The sequence below is a fragment of the Felis catus genome, chromosome C2, assembly GCF_018350175.1.
Source record: "Felis catus isolate Fca126 chromosome C2, F.catus_Fca126_mat1.0, whole genome shotgun sequence".
Taxonomy (NCBI): Eukaryota; Metazoa; Chordata; class Mammalia; order Carnivora; family Felidae; genus Felis; species Felis catus.
Window position 1 is genome coordinate 158,144,464 of NC_058376.1, and position 15,012 is coordinate 158,159,475.

General features: G+C 47.0%; 1 protein-coding gene across 6 annotated transcripts in view; it reads left to right on the plus strand.

Moving 5' to 3' along the window:
- The first annotated feature begins 1,807 nt into the window (after positions 1–1,807).
- Positions 1,808–15,012, plus strand: part of TCAIM (T cell activation inhibitor, mitochondrial) — a 78,034-nt gene continuing 64,829 nt past the window's right edge. The window contains exons 1-2 of one of the 6 annotated variants that reach the window (XM_023260823.2): positions 1,810–1,944; positions 13,880–14,005. The gene's annotated coding sequence lies outside the window, so the exon portion shown is untranslated. Of the gene's footprint in view, positions 1,945–2,109; positions 2,240–2,452; positions 2,659–13,879; positions 14,006–15,012 lie in introns of those variants that run through there. The other 5 variants (XM_023260824.2, XM_045037987.1, XM_023260822.2 and 2 more) reach the window with 5 other exon arrangements.

Consider the following 15,012-nt stretch of genomic DNA (forward strand, 5'->3'; position numbering starts at 1 on the left):
ACCTCCCAAGATACATGTTAGCAATTATCCTCCAAGCATAGGGCGCACTGGTACACATCTGAAGGGTCTCATGACTAAGGTTTTATAGACCATTGTAAATGACCTTTTCCTAACAACAGCTTGCCTCTCAAGGTGCTGGAAAACTTGCTTCCAAATTCCTTAGAGAGTTACACTATACCTGACCCCCTCCCAACCTGAAAGTCTATTATCAGCCATTCCTCACAACTGCAGTGCAGCTCTTTCTGCCCAGGGTCCTGTGCTTCAATACAACCACTTTTTTGCGCTGGAGAGGTCTCAGTTCTTTCTTGACCATTTGCTCCTGGACCCCAACATTTCACATCACCTTTTACCATATGATAGGATATGAAATGAACACTATCATGAACAGGATAGTGGAAATGAGGCAGGAGATGTCAAGAAAAATGCCCACTTGTCTAGTATGAAAAAACCAGATGACTATAACTACCATTACTTAATTGCGGCACCTAGGAAATAGATTAGGTTTGGAGATTACTACCGTTAGTTTAAGGTGCCTTTGGGGACAAGTGGAGAATGTTAAGTGGCCGCTTATAAATTAGTCTTTCCTATAAATGGAAACTGAAATGCAAAGAGCAACACTGTTTAGATGCTTGTGGCTAGGATGCATTTGAAAGGATTAAAATGGCAAAGAGCATAAATTAAACTTTTTAAAAATTTTTTATTTTAATAAAAAAAGGTGTGTTTTTTTTTTTATTTTGAGAGAGACAGAAACAGCGTGAGTGGGGAAAGGGCAGAGGGAGAGGGAGAGAGAATCCCAAGCAGGCTCTGGGCTGCCTGCACAGAGTCCGATTCGGGGCTTTAACTCAGAAAACCACCAGATCATGACCTGAGCCGAAATCAAGAGTGGGAGGCTTAACTGAGCCAAGCAGGCACCCTGTAAATTAAGCTTTTAAGAAAAAATGGGATTGGGGCGCCTGGGTGGCTCAGTCACCGACTGAAGTCAACCGACTTCAGCTCAGGTCATGATCTCACGGTTTGTGGGTTGGAGCCCCATGTTGGGCTCTGTGCTGACAGCTCGGAGCCTGGAGCCTGCTTCGGATTCTGTGCCTCCCTCTCTCTTTGCTCCTCCCCCATTAATGCTCTGTCTCTCTCAAAAACAAATAAAAAACATTTAAAAGAATTTTTTAAAAAATGGGATTGAATGGAATAGATTACAAGTGGCCAGACCCTTTCTAAGGACAAATCAAGAGCCCTTACGGTCCTAGGGTTGGAAAAAATGGAGGCGCTCCTTTTTGCTTCTGTCAACAGTGCCAAAGAAAGGGAAAAGAGCGTTTGTTGCATTTGCCTAATTTCATTTGTTGCTGTTTCTAGGGATAATCAAAGCCAAAAGAGCAAAATAAAGCTAAAACCCTAGATGGATAGTTTAAAGAGGCGGCGGTGACGGGAGGGCAAGGGGGCGCTTCAAGTTTGAAAAAGGTCAGATATCGAAGGGACCGAAGTCAGAAAATGCAAGCTGGAGAAAAGAAATGTTTAAAAATTAGCTATGTTTCTATATGGAATGCCAAAGGGCACACTTTAATAAGACCTTTAAAACCTGGAACTCTCCACTGAGGGCCGACCTAAGGCATCAGCTCCGAAAGCGCCGAGCGCGTTTCACAGGGCCAGCCTCCCCCCGCCCCCCACGCTCCCAGTCAGCCCCGGTGGGGGACGCGGGGCGGGAGGGCGGAGGGCGGCCCGGCGCATGCGCGCCACCCCCCCCGCCCCCCGCCAGTCCCCGCTCAGGGTTCCAGCGCGTGCTCGGTCGCCCTCCGCTCCCCGTCCAGCCTGCCCTGCTCCGGTCAGGCCCCGTCACCTGCCACCCAGTCATTTTCTGACTCCCTCCGGCCTAGTCCATCAGGTCTCGGAGGGCTCATTCGCGTCTCCCAGTGCTTTCCGGGGAGGGCGGAGCTCCTTCCCGGCCGGGCGGTAAGAAGGCGGAGGGGCAAGGGTCTCAAGAGGTCCGGGGGCCCCAGGCCGGCGACCTGGGCAGTGCTACCAGCGCGGGGCTGGGGAGCGCGCGGGGTTTCCCCTGCGTCCGGCTGCGCGCAGGCGCTCAGGGAAGGAAGGCCGGGCACGCGTCGGCCAATGGGAGCGCGAGCTCGGCGCCGGCCAGACGCCGAACTCGCCTCGAGCGACCCGTCGCGGCGGGCGCCGGAGCGACGCGCGCAGGGGTGCGCGCCCGGCTGCGGTTTCAGGGACGGGGGCTTGGCGAGCACTGCTGGTAGGAATTTGTCAGCCTCTCCCCCGGTGGGGCGAGTGGAGGTGGGAGCGCCGGGCCCCGCGGCGCGCTCCCGTTGCCAGGGCTGGCCCGCCGCTGCGCATGCGCCCCCCGCCCCCGCACCGCCCGGCGGGAGCGACCGCCCTTCGCCCTGGTACCGGGTGGTAGGTGGAGCAGGTCTGAGGAGTCGTTTGCGCTGGGCGCTGGTCCGAGCTGTAAGGAGCAGGAGGGTGCGCCAAGTGGTACCTTCGGGCCGCTCGGCACTGAACGGGCGCGTTCAGAACGGGCGTCTGGGCGGGCGGCGTGCACAGTCACCTTAGGTCGACGCGCTACCTTTTGAACTGAGGCGTTGCCAGGGCCCGGGGTACCTGCACCGCACCTGTCTTAACTTGTTTGGAAATGAGAAGCCAAAGAAGATACAGGTTTGCTTCCGGCAATATATCCCCGAAGCCCTTTACCTTATAGGAAACTTGTGATTCAAACCTCGTAGCCAGAGACTTAGGAAGGAAACTAAAGAGTCTACATGGCTTTGCTCTTGCTGTAATTTATTAATTTATGTAATGGGACTTGCTGCTTTTGCTTTTCCTTTACCTTTTTCGCTTTCCTGAGTAGTCAACCGAAAAGCAATGAAAAATTGCTTTTATTCCTCCTTGACAGAGCAAATTGCTTTTAAACCCTTGCAAAATAGTAAGATAAGTCACAGTTTAAATGAGAGAAGCCTGGGGATATTAAACTTTGTTAAAATAAGTTACTTTCAAATAAAAATTATGCCAAATGGCCAAAAGTCAATCTTAGGGCCTTTATTTAACAATCATTGTTACTGTTTCTGTATCAGAGGTAAGCAGAACAGTTTTGTTTTTTGTTTTTTTAAACAACCCATAATGTGGCTTTTCCACCAATTTCGATTATCTCTTCCTACCACATTTGACCTGAAACTGCATAGATTTAATGCCTCGGTTCGCACAGTTTAGGTTAAGGTCAGAGAAGTTTTCATTTTATGAAATAAAAGCTAACATCACTATTAAACGGATGACAGAGGCCATTTTCGATGGACTGTAAATAAATTGTGACCTTCCTCATCTTCCACCTCCGTCCAGAGTTCACCATCTCCTTGGAAAAGACCTTCCAACTCCCCTCTCCCATTCTACCTATTGTACCAGAGAGTGTCCCATAATACTCTGTGCGCGGCTGTATTATTTCATTTACTATATTGTTTTATAATTATCTTTGTCTATTTTTCCACTCTCTCCCTCTTTCCTACGCTAAAATTTTGGACAAGTGGATTGTCTTAATGTGTTTTTTGTTTTGTTTTTTATTCCCAGTACTTTGCATACAGCCTGGCACATAAGAACATGGTAAATGCCTGTTGAGGAATTAGGTGAATTAGGGACCCAGAGTGCCTCTGAAGTCTGAAAAATTAGTTACTTTGTAGCATGCCTGAGGCCTTTTCCAAATGGAAGAATAGTAGGCAACGGAAGAATTTATCTGGAGACAAAACCCTGCGGTTGACTTGGGTGTCCCAGGCTTTCAGACCATTTCTCACTAGCAAATGAGTGCACCCAACTCCACTCTGAAGCAGATTTTCAATCTGCTAAAAATCATTTGACTTTCTGGGTAACTAAGGCCTAAGAACCACAGATCTAAATCTTCTTGTCGTTAGCAATCACATTTCTCATAGTAAATTAAAAAGTTGACATTGCAGTTATCAGGCCCCTTATGATTTTGTTTTCCCTAGGCCTGTTTATCTCTGACTAAAGTGATGTAATTGGGTTCTTGGTCTTGCAGAGATGAGAACTGATCTAAGATCTGTGCCACGTGAAAAAACAAGCAGCCATGCCTGCCAACCGGCTGGGTTTTAACCTTGTTTCTGATGAGGTTTTAGGATGATGGTGGGGTTCGTGGGGATGCAGAGCCGATGGACAAGAAAGAATTCTTGAAGACATCTTTGGTGCAAAAGTGGTTTTATTAAAGCACGGGGAAGGACCCCAGGGCAAAACGAGCTGCGTTGGGGTTGTGAAGAATGACTGGTTATACGCTACGGGCTTGGGGAAGGTAAAGTCCTGCAAGTTTCCAAGGAGACTTTCATATGCTAAAGACTCACAGGATCCTGGAGGCCTAGGTATTGTCCAGCTAAGGTTGTTTTTCCCTCTAGCAAAGCATTAACATTAAGACCCTGGGGAGTTCCTGGAGAAAAGTTTTACTCTGCCAGCCTTAAATATTTGTCAAGTGGGCTGCAGGTTATAAGGAAATTCAGTTTTTTCTGCCATTTCCTTCTTGCCTTTGTTCCCCCCCATCACTATGGAGGGAGGGTGATGTTGGGGCTCCAGGAAACAGTCTGTAGGTTTCTGGAGATTAGGCTATTGATAAGATTGCCTTTTCTTGTAATTTACTAAGATTTGTTAAGTGAGGGAGACCCATGTCCTGTATGAATGCAATCTCTATCATTTAACCATTTGTTTTCTGTCCTTGGGCAGCCAGGAGTGCCTGAGAAATGCCACACATATCCCACCTGGGGGTGGGGCGGGGTAATGCTCACTTATACTTTGCCCTCAGCCTGCCTTATGCTCCCTCATCATTTCCAGTTAGAACTGCTTTTTTTTTTTTTTTTTCTTCTTAAGAAGTGGGTAAATCATACAGAAAACAAAGAACTAGTTAAAACAAAACTTAAAATTATTTGACTTTTCCCCTATAGCTATCTAGAGATCTTTCCCTAAGGTTGTGTTAAAGAAGTATTTTTAATGAATTAAAGCTTAAAAGTTTCCTGACAGACACCTGGGTCCTATAAAATGATGACATTAGGGTTCCCTAAACATCAGAATCCTAAAGGCATGTTAAAACAGACTGCTGGGCCCCACCCAGTTTCTGATTCTGCAGGTCTAGGGTGGGGCCTGATAATTTGCATTTATAACAAATTCTCAAGAATGTTCTTCCAGCTTTGAGAACCACTGCCCTAAAGGTTGTTTGCTGTTTCTTCTCATAATTTTTTTTAACGTTTATTTATTTTTGAGACAGAGAGCATGAGCGGGGGAGGGTCAGAGAGAGGGAGACACAGAATCCGAAACAGGCTCCAGGCTCTGAGCCGTCAGCACAGAGCTGACGCGGGGCTCGAACTCACGGACTGCAAGATCATGACCTGAGCCGAAGTCGGCCGCTTAACCGACTGAGCCACCCAGGCACCCCTTTCTTTTCTTTAATCCCTGCCCTTCCAGAGCTGACTGCTGATCCCACCCATCACGATCAAATTGTCAGCCTACTCTTCAAGGAGAGCTTATGGAAACACTTAAAAACACTCCTAGGACTTCCAGGGGAAACCACACATTTCCTGTCCTGTCTGGTTCAACAGAACCAGAACACATATTTTTAATTTTTTCCAATGATTTAAATAGGAAACAATCATTTTAGGGTAATAATTAGGTTGAGGGTATATCGGAATTAAGTGGACATTTTATGTATATAGGCATTTTCCTATAGAAATACGAGTTGGCCACCATTGATGGGGGCAGGGGAAGATTTTTGGCCAAAGGGAAAGAAGTCCCTCCATCTCCCAGTTGAGAAAACCACTTTATTCATTAAAAAGGCAGTTCCCACAGCACAATATAATTTTATTATACACACTTAAGTTCTCTCTTTTTTTTTTAAGAGAAATACTCCTGTGAAAACTTGTTTTTTTATTACTTAGCAAATGCTAACTTTATTTGTTTTGAATAACAAAAATAAATAGCCATATTTATTTGTTCTGATAGATTCAATTTTTTCCCTATAGTTTGTGAACTTAAATCATTCATTTGTGATTTTTGACTTGTGTCTAGCCTTGCATTGTATTTTTTAAGACTTTCACATATCCTTATCCTTATTTTCCAATCAAAAAATTTGTTTTTCGATAAAATGTTGTATTTAACTACATGTTCTATCTATTTGTAAGCCCTTAGGAGGGGAAAAAGGAATTCTGCAGAATTTTATGAGCCCCAAATTATCTAATAATAATAGATGTCATATAAATTTTCTATTTGCCAGATGTTGCTAATCCTTTATGTATTTTATTTAAGATTCACAAAATCCTAACACAAGTAGCCCCTACTTTTATACATAACACACTCATTAAAACATGTACAAAAGTTTGATGTGGGATTCCATATCCAGAGAACTAAAAAATAATTATAATATTCTAGATTACATTTCACCTTTTAGAAACAGTCTGTAATGAATATTTCCAGCATTTTATATGTGTCTGTCAACATTTTTTCTTAAATACACAGTGAAGATCGCTTTAGGGAGCATCAGATAAAGGACAAATGATGATACCTGTATTTATTGTTTCATTTGTATTCAATTTGTTAGTCTTTATTGCTAGCACTAGAAATGTAATTCTTTTGGGGCACCTGGTGGCTCTGTCGGTTAAGTGTCTGACTTCAGCTCAGATCATGATCTCATAGCTGATGGGTTGAAGCCCCGCGTCAGGCTCTGTGCTGACATCTCGGAGCCTGGAGCCTGCTTCAGATTCTGTGTCTCCCTCTCTCTGTACCCCTCCTCTCCCTCCCTCCCTCCCTCCCTCCCTCTCTCTCTCTCTCTCTCTCTCTCTCTCTCTCTCTCTCTCTCTCAAAAATAAACATTAAAAATTAAAAAAAAAAAGGAAATGTAATCCTTTTGATAAAGACAAAATTTAATAAAATACTTACGGAATTAACATTTCTACAGTAAAGTTTCTGACTAAACCACTCCTGTCTAGCAGACAGTGTTAGCTTAAAGTATTCTCTCAGTTAATGAAAATTTTTAAATTTTAAATTAAAGGGCAATTTGGGGTGACAGTGCCTATTTATTATACAGGTGTTTCTGCTGTAAGGATATGTACACATTCCTGGAAATCCTGAGATTCTGTAGGATAATACATTAAAATAACAGGGGTTATGAAGAAAAAATATATACCACTCAAAATGAGACATGTGGAAGTCTCCAGCCTTTTCATCTGCACCAGCAGCTTTCCAGATTGCTTGATGTAGTGAAAAACGCAGGGATACTTGAAGCCACTAAACATAAGCTTAAATCAAAGGAAGGAACTCCTGGGGGATTTTCAGGTTTTGTAAGGTCTTTACATACAGCTGAAGCCACTGTAATCGTAGAAAGACCACTTCTGATTGCTCTAAACCACTTACATGCTGGGAAAAAACTTCACAAGGTGTAACCTATTTCCCTTATTCACCAATTGCACATAAGCTAGTTCACATTAAAGAAACTTTTTTTGTAGCAGAACGGACAGTTCTTGTGTTACGGAACCAGGCAGGAATGCTGGCAGAAAAACCAAGCGGCACCCGACGATCTTGGTGGATCAGAGATTTATTTAACACCGGCAGGATCAGAGGAGACTGTTTCTTCAAAGACCTGAGTGCCGAACGCAAGTGGGGAGGCTAATTTGTAGTCGTCCGCTTCGATATCTGTGGGGGTTTTGTGCGCACAGCAAACAAAGGAAGAAGAACCCGAAGGAGGGGTCTATAAGCTAGAGACCAGAGTCTGTTTTAGCCCTGTTGGCCATCTTTGGCATACTTTATTCACTTCTCCAACATGCCCCCCTTTAATGCCTTTTAAAAAAAAATGTTTAGTAGGCATCACCTTTCAGTTTTACAGGTTGGTACTCTCAGAAGGCTAAGATACGTGTGCAGTAGTTTGGCGAGCAGTGTTTTCAGTAAAACCATGGCATTCAGTATACAGGGGCCAATGGGTACAAGTTATGGAGAGGAGGGCCCCCGCCAGGGCAGGAAGCCAGGATGCCCAATCCATGAGATCCTATCCTTTCCATTGATTGATATTTTCCTGTTGTCTACGTTAAATTCTTTCCTTGAGTTCCTTAACCTTAATTATAACTATTCCTGACTGGTTTACAAAATAGCAACATTCCTCCCTCAGAAAGATGCAAGTCCCTCCTTTTTCTGAAGTGAGGAGGTTGAGGGCTTGCCTATTTTGGAGGGTCACTGTTGCCAGAGAGTTTATTTGGCTTTGTAAGGTTACCAGAGAATCTGCCACCTGTTTGTTCCACATCTTCACTTAGCTCTTGAGATGGTCTATGGTAGAGTCCTACGGATGAACCTATGCCCCCTATTCCGGTTCCTATTCCTGTCGCAATTCCTGCTCCTATCAGAACAGGTGGCAAGACTGCCGTTTGGCCTGGGACTTGGGGCTAAAGGCTGTTAGGAACTGATCTTCAGTGTATATGGATAGCTCTGGGGTTAGGAAGACGGAATAACATATCTGAGTCCAGTTGGCCTTTAAGCATCGGTAGGCCGAATTAGAACACAGATAGAACACCCCAAAGGCTGAACATAGGGTTGTGTTCCTCCTTAAGGTTATATTTATTCTGCATAGAGAGGTACCATTCATACCTTCAGCAACTGTACAGATTAGATTGTTGGCATTTGTGAGACGGACCCCAGCGGCCAGGGGTCCAATTAAGACAGAGGTGTTGGTTTTGAGATTTTCAGGAGCTTCCCAGGTCAAAGGGATAGGAGTGGCTAAGTAAGCCTTCCAGCTGAGGGGCAAGCACATCCAGCAGGTTTGGGTGTGAATATCTATTTTATGGAGGACTTGTAGAGTAGTGTTGGCCCAACGCTGGAGTGGGGAAACGGTAAGCATCTGATTGAGGGCTGAAAGGTTCGCACCTTGGTAGGCTGCCGGGGGAGTGGTCGCCTTTGTGGCTTGTATTACCCTATCCTGGGTATCCTTTATAACCTTTTGATTGGCCCTGTCCTGCACCCCTCCCCCATCCGAGATTCCCCTATTGAGGAAAGTAAGTGTAGCAAGCTCGCTTCCCTCTCTGGAGGCCCTTGTTGTGACATGGGTTCCTGACATTTTGGGTTATCTCTGCAGTCCAATACTTAGTCATTGGGGCACCGGGTGACTGACAGAGAGTGGGTGTTTTTCCCTTGTAGAAATCTTGTGGAGGCAGGTGAAGGCACTGAATGCCCTTGACCCCCTTATTATCATATGACAATCCTAGAGGCAAAGTGGGTAAGCGGCAGTTGTGAGGGTGAGAGAGGCTATCATAATATACAGGCAATACCTAATGGCCCTCCCATCCAGAGGAGATATGTGAGACCCAGAATGCATCTTTTGTCCCGTGTCCAGCTTGATGGTACAGTCTCTATCAGCCCAACAGTAAGAAGTAAGATCAGGGCTATGACACCAATAAGGGGCAAGGGCTGGCAGAGTTGCATCCAGACCCCTGGGCTAGGTTCATGCGTTGATTCCTCAAGCTTCTACCGTACGCAGGCCAGCCAGCTTCTGGGGTATGGCTGGAGCAGGGCTGGAGGTCTCAGGGGCAGTTTCCCTTTTGAGGGTCAGTTTAAGTGGGTTGACTGGATCTGGATCACTTCGCCAGGTTGTGGGTTCTTCTGAGTTGGCCTTCTTAACTCTTGAGTGATGGACCCATGGGGTGACACCTGAAACTTGAAGGGCTGCAGGAGTTGTTAGAATAACAGTATGAGACCCAGTCCACTGTGGTTTAAGAGGTTCCCTCTTCCAATCTTTGACCCACACAGAGTCTCCTGGCTGAAAGGGGTGAATGGGGGTCCCTAAGGAAATTGGGGCCCTCTCTGTGGTATATCTCTGTAACTTGTTTAGGACTGCCCCCAAGGTCTGGAGCTGTTCTCTTATTCCCTTGTCTCCAAGCTGGTGTAGGTCTCCTGGGAGTTTTCCTAAACATGTGAGGGGGTCGCCCACATAATAACTCAAAAGGGGAGAATCCTAGTGCCCGAGGTGTGCATCGGGCATGCAGGAGGGCCAGCGGTAGTAAATCTGGCCGTGGGAGATTAGTCTCTTGGTGGAACTTGGGCAGGGTTTCCTTGAGGGCGCGATTCATCTGCTCTACTTTTCCCTGAGCTCTGGGGTCGGTAAGCAGTGTGCAGTTTCCAGGTAATGTTGAGGGACTTTGTCAGGGTTTATATAATGTCTGCCACAAATGCAGGTCAATTATCACTGTGTATGGTTAAGGGTAGATCAAACCGAGGTGCAATCTCCCGTAGAAGAGTTTTGGCCACCTTGCGACTTCGTTCCATTCTGGTCGGGAATGCTTCGACCCATCCCGAATATGTGCAGATTATTACAAGAAGGTACCTGAATCCTTTATTTGGTTGTATGTCGGTAAAGTCCACCTCTAAGTCTTCAAAAGGGGCGGCCCCCATCATTTGCGTGCCAGGCGGGGGCCATGGGGCAGACCAAGCATGGTTTTGGTACATGTTACACATTGTTCACTGACAGCTCGGCATAATGCTGGCACCTGGCTGATATAGTAGTTCTTTTTGAGGAGGGCCTTCAGTGCGGTTTTCCCTAGGTGCATGAGTTGGTGATATTCCTTCACTAGGTGTTTTCCCATAGACGACAGGACAAAGATGTGTCCACTTGGCATGACCCACCATCCCTCTTCGCTTAGTGTGCCCCCTTCTGTCGAGGCCCAACTTATTTCATTGTTTGTGTACAGGGGCAGGGAGGCTTCCTGTGGGGCGCAAGAGTCATAGTGTAGGTAGGAGCTTGTCCTGGGTCGCCACAGGCAGCCGCTCTGGCTGTTTTGTCTGCCAGGCGATTTCCTTGAGTTATAGGGTCGTCTCCTTTCTGATGTCCCTTACAGTGTAAGTTAGCTACCTTGTCTGGTAGCCATACGGCCTCAAGAAGCTTTAGTATTATTTCCTTGTTTTTGATAGTTTTCCCTGCAGCAGTAAAGAGACCTCTTTCTTTATAGATGGCCCTGTGTACATGCACAGTAGCAAAGGTATACTGGGAATCAGTGTAGATGTTAACTCATTTACCTTTGCTAAGGATGAGGGCTCGGGTTAAGGCATACAGTTCAGCCCGTTGTGCCGACCATCCTTCCGGCAAGGCCTTGGCTTCCAGAACTTCGGTGGTTGTGGTTACTACATATCCTGTTCTTCGGCTGCCCTCTTGTAAATAGCTGCTCCCATCGCTGAACAGGGTGATCTCCGGACTTATTATATAACCTGGTCTTGGAGGTCCGGGCAGTTGGCATAGACTTCATTCACTACTTTGGAACAGACATGGTCGGGTTCTCCCTCCCCCATGGGAAGGAAGGTGGCCAGGTTTAGTGTTTTTACTGCTTCAAGAGCGACCCTTGGGTTTTTGTAGAGAAGGCCTTGGTATTGTGTCAGCCGAGAATTGGAGAGGAGACGATATCCTTGGGTGCTCATGAGGGACATGACCGTGTGTGGGACCTTAACATTAAGCGTTTGTCCCAACGTGACTTTGTCTGCATCCTTGATGAGCAGGACTGTGGCTGCCAGCACTCTGAGGCACGGTGGCCATCCTGCAGCCACAGGATCAAGTTTTTTTGACAGGCCACTGGCCATTGCCAAGGCCCCATACTCTGAGCACTCCAAGGGCTATTTGTCCTTTTCATGTACGAAGAAGTTAAAGGGTCTTTCTATGTCAGGCAAACCCAGGGCTGGGGCTCATCCCAGAGCCACTTTATTTCTGTGAAAGCAGCTCTTGCCTTCTTAGTCCATGCGAGGGGCCCCCAGTCTGGCCCTCCCAACAGGTCATAGAGGGGCCTCACTATGGCTGAGAATCCAGGAATCCAAATGCGACAGAACCCTGTGGCCCCTAAAAATTCATGCAAGCGTCGTTTTGTTTGGGGCTGTGGCAGTGTGGTGATAACTTTCTTCCTTTCCGGTCCTAGTTCTCTTTTTCCTTTTGTGAGGAGGAAGCCTAAGTATCAGACCTGCTGCTGACAAACCTGTGCCTTTTTTCCCAGAGGCCTGGTACCCCGAGTAGGACAGGAGCTGCAGGAGGGCCTTGGTACCTTTCATACAGTCTTCTTGGGTGTCGCTGGCAAGGAGGATGTCACCTACGTATTGGAGGAGGACACACCCTGTGGTTTCCCTCAGAAAGTCAGCGAGGTCTGCAGCTAGTGCTTCCCCAAAAAGAGTAGGCGAGTTCTTGAAACCTTGGGGAAGTCGTGTCCAGGTCAGCTGCATCTGGTGCCTTGTAACGGGCTCAGTCCATTTAACGGCAAACAATGGTTGACTTTGAGGAGCCAGGTGGAGGCAGAAGAAAGCATCCTTTAGGTCGAGGCATGTAAACCATTTGGCTGACCCCAGAATGTGTCTGGAGAGAGTATATGGGTTCGGAACCACTGGGTGTAAGGAAACAGTCACTTTGTTAATGGACCTCAAATCCTGTACTGGTCAGTATCCTCCTCCTGGCTTCTTGACTGGCAAGAGCAGGGTATTCCAAGCCAACTGGCACTCAGTTAGAATACCTGCTTCTCTGAGCTTGGTCAGGTGCTCTTGTATACCCATTCTAGCCTCGAGTGGAAGAGTACTGCCTTTGTCTCTGAGGTTGGGCTCCAGGGATCAGGTCAACAACGGTGGGGCCCCAACTGCAAGCTAGTCCAGGTGGGTTATCTTCAGCCCATACAGAGGGGAATGTAAGCCTGAATTCTGAGGGGCTACAGAGTAGGGCCTGTGCACAGAATAGTCTCCATTCTTCTTCCCTTGGCAGGGTAATCGCCAAGACCAGGGTTTCCTCCTGCTTGGGTTTAATTGGAGGCTAGTGTGTCCATTGGGTTCAAAAGTTATCTGGGCCCCAAGTTTGGAGAGCATATCCCGGCCCAGGAGAGGAATCGGGCAGTCAGGTAAGTAGAGGAACTCATGCCGTACTTTTTGACCCCCAAGTTCACATTGTTGAACTTGACAGAAGGGCTGTTGCATCACCCGTGCCCCAGTAGCCCCAAGTATGGTTGCCGTCTTTTGGCTTAAGGGCACCACCAGGGAATTAACAATGGAGTATTCAGCCCCAGTGTCAACCATGAAAGTTACTGTTTGGCCTCCTACCTTCATTCCGACCGTGGGCTCATGGGGGCCAAGAGAGAAAGAGCCCAGTCCCCCTCAGTCTGATTCTACCCCAGCCAGACCAATGAGGTTCTCGCCTTGAGTTCCTCCTGATATTGGCTGGGTTTTGAGAGCCCCTTCGGATTCGGACATTCATTCTTCCGGTGTCCCTTCTCTTTGCAGTATGCACATTGGTCTTTTGCTGAGGGTGCTCTGGGCTTCCCCCCTTTTGGTGGTTGGGGTCTTCCTGTCTTTGCAGTGTCCATTTCTTTTAGTGCTGCTGCAAGAAGGGTGGCTTTCTTTTTTGGTCTTCTCTCCACTTCTCTCTCTCGGCTGTGACTTCTCTGTTCATGAAAACTTTATTGGCGACCTCTATCAGCTGAGTGACATTCATTCCGGCAAAGCCCTCCAACTTCTGGAGTTTTCTTCTGATATCTGGGGCAGCCTGTGCCACAAAAGAGGTATTTACCATTTGTTGACTTTCTGGTGCCTCGGGGTCAAACAGGGTGTATACATGGTATGCTTCACATAATCTTTCATAGTAGTCTCTGGGAGACTCCCCAGGGTGCTGCGTGACTGATAATATTTTAGTCATGTTCATAGGCCTTTTGGCTCCAGCTCAGATTCCCCAAAGGAGGGCTTCCTGGTATCGTGGGATATGGGCTTGTCCTTCTGTGGTGAAATCCCATGTTGGGCGTTCTTCAGACATGGCAGCTTGAGCCCAGACAGCAGGGTCATTGATCCCCAGAGGTGTGTGATCTTCTAGGTACTGTCATGTTTCTCTCATTCTTCTTCTTTTTTCTTCTGTATTAAACAGAGTATGGAGTAACTGTTGACAGTCTTCCCAACTCGGTCGGTGGGTCTGGAAGAGGGACTCCATCAAGTCGACCATTGCTTGTGGCTTTTCAGAGTATGATGGAGTGTTGTGTTTCCAAATGAGGAGGTCAGTTATAGAGAAAGGTTGGTAATACATCATGGAATGGCTGGGCTGGACTGTTCCCGCCTCATTCTGTCTTTCAGGCTCTCATATCCCTTACAGGCATTTGGAGAGCGTTAGGTCTGGGTCTGGCATGCAATCTGGCTGCTGGCCTTTGTGGGGGAAAGTTCTCCAGGTCTGAGAGGGGCAGGGAGATGGGCCGTGGTGACAATGGTGGTGGCAACAGCAGCAGATGGGACAGACAGACAGACGGGGGTGGGGTTTAAAGCTCAGGGGCATCGGGGAGGGAGTTTGACGACTCATAAGGAGGTGGAAAGACAAAATCTTTCTCCACATCTCCTTTAAATATTAGAGGAGCGGTGGGTTGCTTCTTTGGTTCCCTGGGTGAGCGTCCAGATAAAATGGCTAAAACATTACCTGGCTCTGCTTGCTAAGGATGAATCACACCCAAGGTAGGGGGTTTCAGGCAATTTCAAGCCAGGAGTCGATGTATGGAAATTGATCAGGGTGGCCTGGGTTCCCAGTGACTATTAGCCAAACCCACTGCACTGTTTGAACATTTAGTGTCCCTTCTAGGGGCTATCCTACATTGAATATAAGCCATTCTAGTTCCCAAAAGGTCCTTAACTTCCCAGGTGTCATTTTCACCCCATAATCACCTGAAAAATCCCTTTGTAAAATTTTTGGGCATGACCTCTAAAATCGTAAGCTTACCCTGTTTTGATCCCATTATTAATTTCTTTCTCATGTTCAGTGTCACAAGAGCAGACAAAAGGAGAGTATTTCCTCGGATGAGAGGACCAATCAGATACTCCTCTGGTCATGTTCCCGAGGGAAACTTTAGGTGAGGTTTGGCTGGAGCGGACTCAGCTTCGTGACTTGATATCAGAATCTGATCCAATACTGCCCTAGACCTTATGCTCCCAAAGGACAAGGAGAGCCTACTCAGACTCAGTAGAGTTTTGGGGACCTTAAGGGTGCCTGTCCGTGGAGCCACAAACTCGAAATCAGCA